General features: G+C 27.6%; 1 protein-coding gene across 1 annotated transcript in view; it reads left to right on the top strand.

The window, feature by feature from the left end:
* Positions 1-2,673: 2,673 nt before the first annotated feature.
* LOC107448125 (ras-related protein Rap-1b-like) overlaps positions 2,674-10,283 on the top strand; it is a 110,995-nt gene continuing 103,385 nt past the window's right edge. Inside the window, exon 1 of the mRNA XM_021144999.4 lies at positions 2,674-2,856. The gene's annotated coding sequence lies outside the window, so the exon portion shown is untranslated. The remainder of the gene's footprint in view (positions 2,857-10,283) is intronic.

Raw genomic sequence — 10,283 nt, 5'->3', positions numbered from 1 at the left:
TGATTACAGCTGTAATCGAAATTTTTTGAAAGTTGTAATCACGATTACAAGTAATTGATTACTTGTAATCGTGATTACAAGTAATTGATTACATAGCTGTAATTTATCTGTAATCAATTACAGTTGTAATCAATTACTGTAATCAACGGCCAACTCTGGGTATTTAAACCATTCATTTGGTAATTTTTCTGCTTATGGATGGTGTTTTCAATAGAAATGTAAACAATAACAATCTCGAGCTCGGCACCTACAGCTGCTTACTACATGTTATTCTGATAGGCGATGTTTTCAAACGGAGAATTTTGTTTTCAATAAAAGAAATAAATTAGATGATTTCTGAGCTCAAATCTGCCATATTTCATAAAATATTAATGTTAATATGTAATTCTGGTGAGTTTGAAGTGAAAATTTGTTTTAGTTTTTTAGAGATATATTGTTAAAACAGGTGACATGGTTGCTAGATTTTGAATAACTCGCTTTTTTGGCAGTCTTGATATGGCCTCTTTCTATAAGTTTATTACTGTTTGTTCTTGTTGCAAGCTGTGCACCATCTTACGTTAGTGTTAACACTTTTAGCATTGTAAACACCAGTATTGTTAGCATTGTAAACACAAGTAATAAGTAATCAAATACATTGTTTGCAAGAATCTCAAAACACAATGATGCCAAATGGCTTTAAAATACAACGGAAACAGTAACCCGGAAAATTAGGCGGTTCCGAGCTTGCAGCGTTCCCTAGTGTAGAAAACACCATCCATACGGTAACGGTTGACCGGAAATTCTGGTTTTTAGAATTATAGTTCTTATTATCACACATTTAATAAAAAATCAAAGCAGAAAAAAAATTTAACTGAGTAAATGTTTTTTATGACATGATCTAAGGTACCTTAATTAAATTACCAAACTTTTACGCATTTATCAAATTTTATAACGCATTATAAAACCATATTTTATTGTTTGTAACAGAACTTATCAGCCCAACACATTCATTCCGAACTACTGTTACGAAAACTCTACTTTTCGTTATAGACGTAAAATGTATTTATATGAAAAACGAATTGTGGTTGAATATTTTACTTTGACTATTTTGGAGGTTTTCCAACATTGATTACCAATTTAGCTTAAAAATATCACAGTTGCTTAGTTTGAAATAAAAATATCAATATTTATATTAATAATACTTTATGTTGAACTCAAATACCTTGTTTTTAAAGATAAATTACACTACTTTTATAGAACTTGTGGTAGGGCATTTATACTTATATTAATTTGGTATTTATAATTATTGGCTGTCATCTCAGTTTTAAAACATCACATTTTAGATCAATCTTAAGAAGACATTTATGCTATTAATATGTTTTAATGAAGACAAATTTTTTATTTCTCTAAAAATATATTTCAAGAATAAAATGATTGAGTTAAGAGTTTTTTTCTTTTTGAAAAATAAAAGAAAAGAAATCAATGATTACGTTGGTCCTTGGGTTAGCTAGAATAAAGGGTAAAATGGTGTCCGCGTGAAACAACTCAAATTTAAGAATATATTTTTCAGACGCTATATAGTACAGTGGAACTAGTGTTTCAAATTGATATAAAATAAGTTTAAATATGCGGTGTAGTGTTAAGTACCCTCTTCATAGTAAGTGATAATAAGTTGCACGACCTCACAATTCGAGGTTTTGCTGGGGAGGAAAAAAGTGGTAAACGAAGGAGAAACTTTTATATCGCTATTCAGACATATAAGGTATTGTTTTGTATGTAGCTTTTTACAATGAATTTAATCAGATAGCAATATCTTTTAAAATAATTCCTTGCATGTTTTAATCGATGTATGTCCCCCCCCCTTTATTTTATTCTCATTCCCTTCTTTTGCCAAAACCCGACGTACCAGGTCATGCAACTTTTCCCCATTTACTGTAAAGATGATACTTGACAGTTTTATTTTACGATTTGAGGTTGTTTTCTATTTTGTGCTAATGCAAGATTTACTCTCAAAAAATGAGCAAAGCTGAATTGACAAAAAGATTTCTCATTTTCTTTTTAAAGGTAAATATTCAAACTTACTCAACAAGCAATTACATAAGTTTGTTTTCCGTCACTGTTTGGAACTAGAAATACATTAAAAACTTTTGATAAGAATTTAAAAATAATAATATTGGATGCAAAATTAAGAATTATGTATGACAAAAAAAAAGAAAGTATTTCATGCAAAATATAGAATGCTATGTTGAACTTTTTCAAACTAAAAAATTTGAATAATTCGTATGAAAAATTAGTAATCCTTATCATTTTATGTAACTGCAGTTCTCAAAGTTACATTGTCTGTGTTTTTTTAAATACTTACATCACTTTTCGGAAGAAGAAAAAAATATTACGCAATTGGTATGCGCACAAGGAGGGACATAAAGTTCTGCGCACATAGTGAGCTTTTGGAAAAATAAAACTATTTTTGTTCTTAAATCTTGTCCCCAGGAAAATCATCGAACTTGTCTTTTTATATTTCTTTTCATCGAAGGTATTATTTCCAGGACTTTGTACTAGTGGAACTTGCCGGATTCCTGGGATCCATCCCGGGATACTATACCCGGGTCATTTCGGACTCCGGAAATGACGTTTCTGGAACTGTGGTGCGCAAGCGTGCGCCAACCGCCTGTCGCGCACGAAAGAACGGTTCGTAGCAGACGAATTTTGCTCCGCCAGACGATCACTAGATCTGTTCTTTAATGTTCTTCGATCTGAGTTCTGGAAGGCGGTATCTTTAAGTGGGGTTTCTTCTGCAGATTCAACTGGTGTTGGCGTATTTAACAAAGCTTCCACATAAAAGAACTGATATTTTGAAAACATTTTCATTGGTGGAGAGTAAGCAAATTATTTTGATTAAATTAAAAGCATGCTCATGTCTATTTGTTACACAAGGAGGTCCGGGGTACTTTTTTTTGGATTTCTTTTTAAAAATGCATATATTTTATTGGCGCAATAAATGTATAAATTTTATTCACGAATCTATTACTAGACTTTTATAAAATTCAAAAACTTTGAAAAAAGGAATTTTTTAATTTATCGGAAAATATTCGGCAAACTATTTTTTTTTTGAATAAAAAGATATACAGTTAAATATGCATTCAGCATTATTTTCTATTTGCTTTAAAAAATTCAAAACAGTTCAAATTTTTATTTTCAATATTTTTGCTTTTTTATTATTTTGTAAAAAAATTATTTATCACTATGTTAGAAAAAAATAAAGTAAATACATTCCAAACTTTATGTAGCTATAGTTTTAGTATTTTTTAGATTGTTTTAAAAGTGATAGATATTCTGAGTTTCAGTATTATTTAAAAATAAATACGAACGAAAAACAAAACTAACTTTTTGCTCACGTTTTCATTAAAAAAAGCATAATTTTCACAATTTCAAAATAAAAATAATAATACCTTTTTCTACTCGACAATAAAAGAAATATTAAAATTTCCGTAATTGTGTCCCAGACCCCTTAAATGATAATTAAAGAGTTTATAAAATGTTGCTATAGAAAGTATATATTTGTCTGGAAGAAAAAATAATTTTATACTCTGAAATTATCAACATGTTTCTGAATACAAATATTGTTACCTTATATTAATGTTGAAATCTTATTAAAAAGTTATAATTAATTTTTCCCATTCAATAACACTTTTTATTATTAAACAATGAAATAAACCTTGACTTATTTTTAAGATGACTTCCAAGACCCCCTTAAGTAACAATTCAAGAGTTTTATTAAATGCTGTTACGAAAGGAAAATATTTATCGGAAAGACAAGACAATTTTGCGCCGTGGAACTATCAACATGTTTTCCAATACAGATTGTTATTTTTTTTTAAAGTTAAGGAATTATTAATAAATCATTATTAGTTCTTTGCTTTGATAAAATAAGTTAGATGAGAAAATATATAAATCATTATAATTTTAAAATTAAGCTCATAAAAGTAAAAATTTTAAAATACTTTTTTTTTTATTAAACTTCTAATATTTCAGCTTTTAGTACTTTAAAATATTTTTTATTAAAGAACTTTTATTAAAAGTTTTGTTACCAAACTGTTTTAAAATAAAATTTCTTTCTTTTACTAAATAAAACAAAGCTCACGCAATTTTAATATTGTTAATTTATCTAATTTGCATAATTTGGTTCATATAATTGATATTATTTAAACTGATTATTTAATTTTAGAAAATGAAATCGGTACTGTAATTTCTACTATTGAGACTTAACACGTAATTAGCATAATTTAAAAGTATACTATATAATTTGAAGTAATTAGAGTTCAAAACGCCTAAATACTCGGTAAGTCTCATATAACAACGCTGTTAAAATTTTCTTTCTAAAATTATCATAGAATAACCGAAAGCACTATATCCATCCAATTAAGCGTAAAGTTTACGGTAAAGAGCATTTCTTATCTTTACGGTTTTGAAACCGTTTATAACTAGTATGGTAATAAGACCGTAAAAAAAGAAATTTAACAGGACATTGAAGCACGGCGTTTCTTTAGGTAATGGGCATTGGAGAGTGCAGGACACAAAGTAGGGAATGCAGAACACTGGAAACTCTACATATGCTGAAGGGAATGGAGGAAATATTCTAGTATCAACGCTGGGAATCGAACCCCAATTCTGTCGGTCCTCAGACTGACAGATCTGTTTAAGAAAACTTTAATTTGATAAATTAGTACTTTAGTTCCTAGAATTTGAACGTTATAGATTCTTTTTCGAGTAATTTATAGTTTTTTCGTTATTTTGGAATTTTTTTTTCTTAAGCTTGCATCACCTCAACAATGTTATTTTTTAGTATCTTTATTAGTTATTATGTATTTTTTTACGATTTTAAAGCATCTTTGTTAAGCATAATTAAAAATCATATATAATTTTATAAGGATTAATGACGAAGAGTCTGGATCACACGCGTATTATCAAACAATGCATTTTATTTTAATTTTTCAAATATTTTAGGCAGTTTTTTTTAGATATATTTCTACCTTGTAGCTATAAATAGTCGTTATTGTCATCGGGCATATGAGTTTTTGCGAAAGAAGGTATCAATTCAAACCATATAAATAAAGGGGTGTGGGGCAGCATTTGTATAAAATAGCATTCTTGAAATGGGTTAAGGAAAATCTGATTTGTTAGAATATTCGTATAGCTAGAATATTCGTAGAATATATATAAATGTAATATATTTTTTTTCTCCATAAAAATATTATTGGCCACGTGACTAAATATCATAGAAAAACAGAGTTTGTGGGATTTGCCGAGCTCATCTGCTGTGATTATTTTGTAAAAAAATAGCTTAATGGAATGCATGGTGCATGTCATTTCTTAACATGGAATTTCCCACATGCAATTTCCTACATGCAATTTCTTTTTGTTTACAAACGTTTTCATAGGAAAATCATATAATTTAGGAAATGTCGTGTGAACTTCTCAATTTAGCGTAATCTTAGTTATGGAGACATTAGACATCAAAAGTAATTTTAAAAAAATGTTGCCAATATTGCTGAACCGCAACTGATAGCTTCAAATTGCCATCAATTTCGCAAATACTATAGCATGCATTATTCAGAGCATATAGGGACCACAAAATCGTTAATTTTGAGATACGTAAATGGTATGAATTTTTTTTAATAACTGTATATTTTTAAAAGAAAATATTAAATAATAAAAAAAAAATTCGAAATGGGGCACCGGTAAGACCACGTGTTGTGCCTGAATTGCTAGGAGATCGTCTGCTTGACGCTTCCTCTACGAAACAATTGGATACCTACAAGCGATGTCACGTTTGGGTGCCAAACCTGATTGGCTGCTGAATCATAGCCTTTATTTATGTTAGCAACTATTTCTTCCATTTGCCCTTTCCGTATTGTTTATATACAACCAACAGATATTAGCAGTCTTCTTTTTCTAGAGTTGCAGGTACCCAATTGGTTAGTGATATTGCTTCCACTTCAGTTGAGAGCAATCTAATTCAAAACAAATTTTTTTCAACTGTTTAATTTTACCTACCAAACTAAAAGTTTTTTAATGAAAATATTATTATTTAAATTACTAAGCTTAAAATTTTTACTATTTTTAACTCCCTATTTAAAGTTCAACATAGAATTTTTTTCTCGGAAGATCGCATAAATATTGTAAGCTTTGTCTATGGGGTAATTAAAATTTTTTTTTGTAGCTGTTTAATTGATTGAACAATTTTAGAAAAATTCAGTAAAATGGAATTGTTACTGTTATTTAAATTTTCCTTACTATTTGAAACAAAGTTTTTAAAGTAATAATAAACTGCCCATTTCCATTCTGTTAACATACCAAAAGGTAAAGAGAATCTATATGATATTTTTGAACAAAAACTATTGAAATCATTACGAAAGTATTTTAAAATTTTATTGACTGATATATGGTATATAGGTCTAAATTTTGTGTCTTTTATCATTAAATTCCTTAGCTCTAAGTTTTCTATAATAATTAAATTACCTGTAATAATATGTTTATGATGTTTATCAACAAAATCAAAATATTTCTCTTTTCCACAGTGATATTCAGAGTCGAATATATTAATCCTCCCTAAATTTTTGCTTATATTATCATAATTAAATATAGTTCTACCAAGAGAGTTATTATGTTTAAAGCTTTTAATTACTTAAAATCTTTTAAAGGAAACAAATTTTTAAAATTTTTAAAAATATTATGAAATTTGATCTTATCGAAAATAGGGTTTTGAAAGTTAATAACGAAATGTAAATTATCTAAATTTTTCTTTTTATTTCGGAAAATTTTACTCATTTTAGCTTTTAGAAAATCGAAACTAAGACGTAAAGTGCTTGACTTCGTATGCAGGTCGTCGGGCTACCAAAACAGGGGTGCCATTCCCTTTGCAAAGGATCTAATTTGCGTCTTCGGATCATCCTCAGGGATGTTTCCTAGACCGCCGCCAAGAGCTCATTGTGCAGCTCTAGTGTGACGTGAATAAAGTACCTACCAACCTAGCTTTTTCTTAGAAACAAATACCTCAATGTTAGAAGTTAAAATAATACAAAACATTAATTAATTTATAAAAATTCACATAACACGCATTTAATCAAAATGAATTAATTTTTATTTCACTGTAGATCATACTAAATTTGTCTTAAAAAATAGTAAAATAAAAAAGGAGCTCTGATCTTTTGATATAGCACCTACTATATATATATGTATTTTTATAATATATATTATATAACAGATTTATAATGTATATATATATATATATATATATATATATATATATATATATATATATATATATATATATATATATATATATATATATATATATATATATATATATATATATATATATATATATATATATATATATATATATATATATATATATATATATATATATATATATATATATATATATATATATATATATATATATATATATATATATATATATATATATATATATATATATAACAGATTTTTCATTCTAATGTTGAAACATACAAAAAAAAACCAAAAAAGAAAACATATTTTTCTACAAATTTTTTTAAAACCCAAGAAATGGCAACATTTTCTTCCTTAACAAATATAGCTCCCCTTTTCGGAAGTAAGTTTAACTATTCTCTAGATGAATGTTTCATGGCTACATTTAATTATTTTTAAGTAAAAGTATGAAAAATTCTCTGTAGTCGTTTGGTCATTTGTAATGTCTAAAATGCTTTGATGCTTTTTGCGAAGTACACAGACAAAATGCACTTTCTTAGAACCTAAAGTACATTACGATTTTTTTTAAATAGTTTAACATCTCTCAATTTTTTGTGGAGATTTTTGAAATTTATTATGCTGAGTATAAAATTTATTTAGATGCTTGTCAGGTATCACTAAGCATTTTAAACAACTAGAAAGATAAATGATGATTACAGTTACTACTTATATACTTTTTCATAAGCAGAATTTTTTTTTTATAGTCTTAATGTTAACATTATCGAATAAAAAGGAAATAAATAGAAGTTAATTAAAATATGTGACGTGGTCATTCACAGAATTAACTTTAAGTTTCCTTTAAGAGTTGTTTCAGTTCCCTATGGTGTCTAAAGCAGAAAAAAATTATTGTAAAAAAATGTATTGCTGTGATGTCAGTGTCATGATCTTAAGTATTATTGGTTTACTATAGAGCATTGCTTTGTTCTAGACAATTTATATGAACTCAAACGGTTTATAAATGGATTTATGATTTCTCAACACGTATTTTACATTTATACATGCTCGATTTTTGTTTTGATTAGATTATGGCCGACAATAATAATCAGACTTGACAACGCTTCTGAATTCTATCTTGTCGTTGATAGGTACAATTTTCGGTGAGGTATAATATTATAAGGCTTTCACACTAAACAACTGGATCAAGTAAAAAAAAATAGGTAAAAGAAGTTAAATCAGGGAAAACTCTCTTTTTAAAGGACAATATTTGATTATCGTGATAAAATAAACACAAAAAACTAAATAATAAAATAGAGTGGAACGTAAAAAGCCAAAAAGTCATTCAGTATTAAAACATTTCCAGAAGTGAAATAGCTGAAAGAATAAAAATAAATCTACGTTTGTCATGCGTGCTGAGCAAGATTTTTTGATAAAACTTTAGTTTTTATGAAAGCTAAACTACTTTTCGTCGTAATAAGCGTTATTGTTTAAATAATGCCCGACTTTTAAAAAAAGAAAAATAAAGTTTTATTTATTACACTTTTACTGGACTAAAAAATGTAAATAAACTTTCAGTTTTCAACCTGACTATCATACTTAAAATTTCAGCCACTTATACTAAAATATCCGGTTTGAAAATGTCAATTTTATGCAAAAAAGATAACTATCTCATTTTATGGCAAGATTAACGGAATATCTTTGGGATTTCTCATCTTACAAACCTAGTCACAACAAGTATTCTTCCACTGTACTTCATGCATTTTTCTAAACGAACCATTTGCACTAGTACTTTAGGGGGAAATAAACTATAACAGCACCCAAGGGTAATAGAATAAATGTTCATTCAAGTTTATGTTGTTCTGGATTTTGTGCACGAATGTTTATCTTTTATCTCCTTAGAAATAAAATTATGATTTCTTTGTTTCTCAAAACAAAGATATTTTATTTTACCATTGCTTGCAATGGAAAATTAATTATAAATCTCGTTGCATGTTCTGCCTTGTAGTTTATAATCACTTTAAAAAACAAAAACATTATGAACTGCTTTTTTCACGGGAACTAAAAATAATAAATTTTTTTAAAAATTTTGTCTGACCAAGAACGAAAAAAAATTAGGGCGCATCACTTTTGAAAGACGGGGGAGGAATGTTCAATTGTGATGGAAGTTCATCACGAACTTTGATTCGTCCTATGTTTTTCGTTTTTGGTCTGACATAAATAGATTTTTTTACCCATGTAGTGCTATTGAAACCAAGAGCTGTAATACAAGTAGAACAAGCCCGCTGCCATATTCCCCTCCATCTAGCTTTGTCTCAAATATCAGAGTCCTTCTAACCACGTGCTCCCTTTCTCAGCGATTTTGTCGAAAAAAAGGGAGCGTAGTGTGACAGTGGAGATGAGTTCTGCGTTGTGCTTTGATTAATTCGTGTTTTGTACTTATTTAAACAACGGCGGAAAGTTAAGAGCTTCAGGAGCGTTGAGATTAACGAATCAGTAAAATATTAGATAATCTTTTGACAAGACTCTACTAGATTAAAAGAATTATTTTAGAATTCTTATTTCAAAAAGTTTAAACTGAACGAAATTGTTTACATTTTTACAAAAAAAAAAAAAAAAAAAAAAAGCATTTTTAAATGGTTTGAGAAATGGTAAAAATGTATAATTTAATAAAACTTATTACAATTTGATTTAGTAGTTTTCAGAAACATTTAAAGTTATTGTGTAACATCCCTGTATGTTAATTTTTATGTAATTGATTTATTAATATTGTATGTAATTGATTGCCCTGTATGTAATTGATTTATTAATGTTGAAGTACATAAAAAACGCGTTTAAATTTAATCTAACACAGATTTTACAAAATATGATTTTTGACGTGTCAAGGAAAATAAAATGTGAATTGGGAATAAAGAAAAAAAAAAGCTGCATCATTTTAAAATACTTAAAAAAAATCGCTTTAGTTTTTTACATCAGCGATGATATGGTTAACCAGCTTTACCACTGTTAGCATTCTCAATTTTTTCATGTATTATTGCAATTAAAATAGAGTAGACGATTTCAATTTAAAAAGATAT

Source organism: Parasteatoda tepidariorum, chromosome 3, assembly GCF_982258835.1.
Source record: "Parasteatoda tepidariorum strain Cologne lab strain chromosome 3, Ptep-v5.0, whole genome shotgun sequence".
Classification (NCBI taxonomy): Eukaryota; Metazoa; Arthropoda; class Arachnida; order Araneae; family Theridiidae; genus Parasteatoda; species Parasteatoda tepidariorum.
The sequence above is the reverse complement of the archived record's forward strand: the minus strand, read 5'-3'. Positions and strand labels throughout refer to the sequence as shown.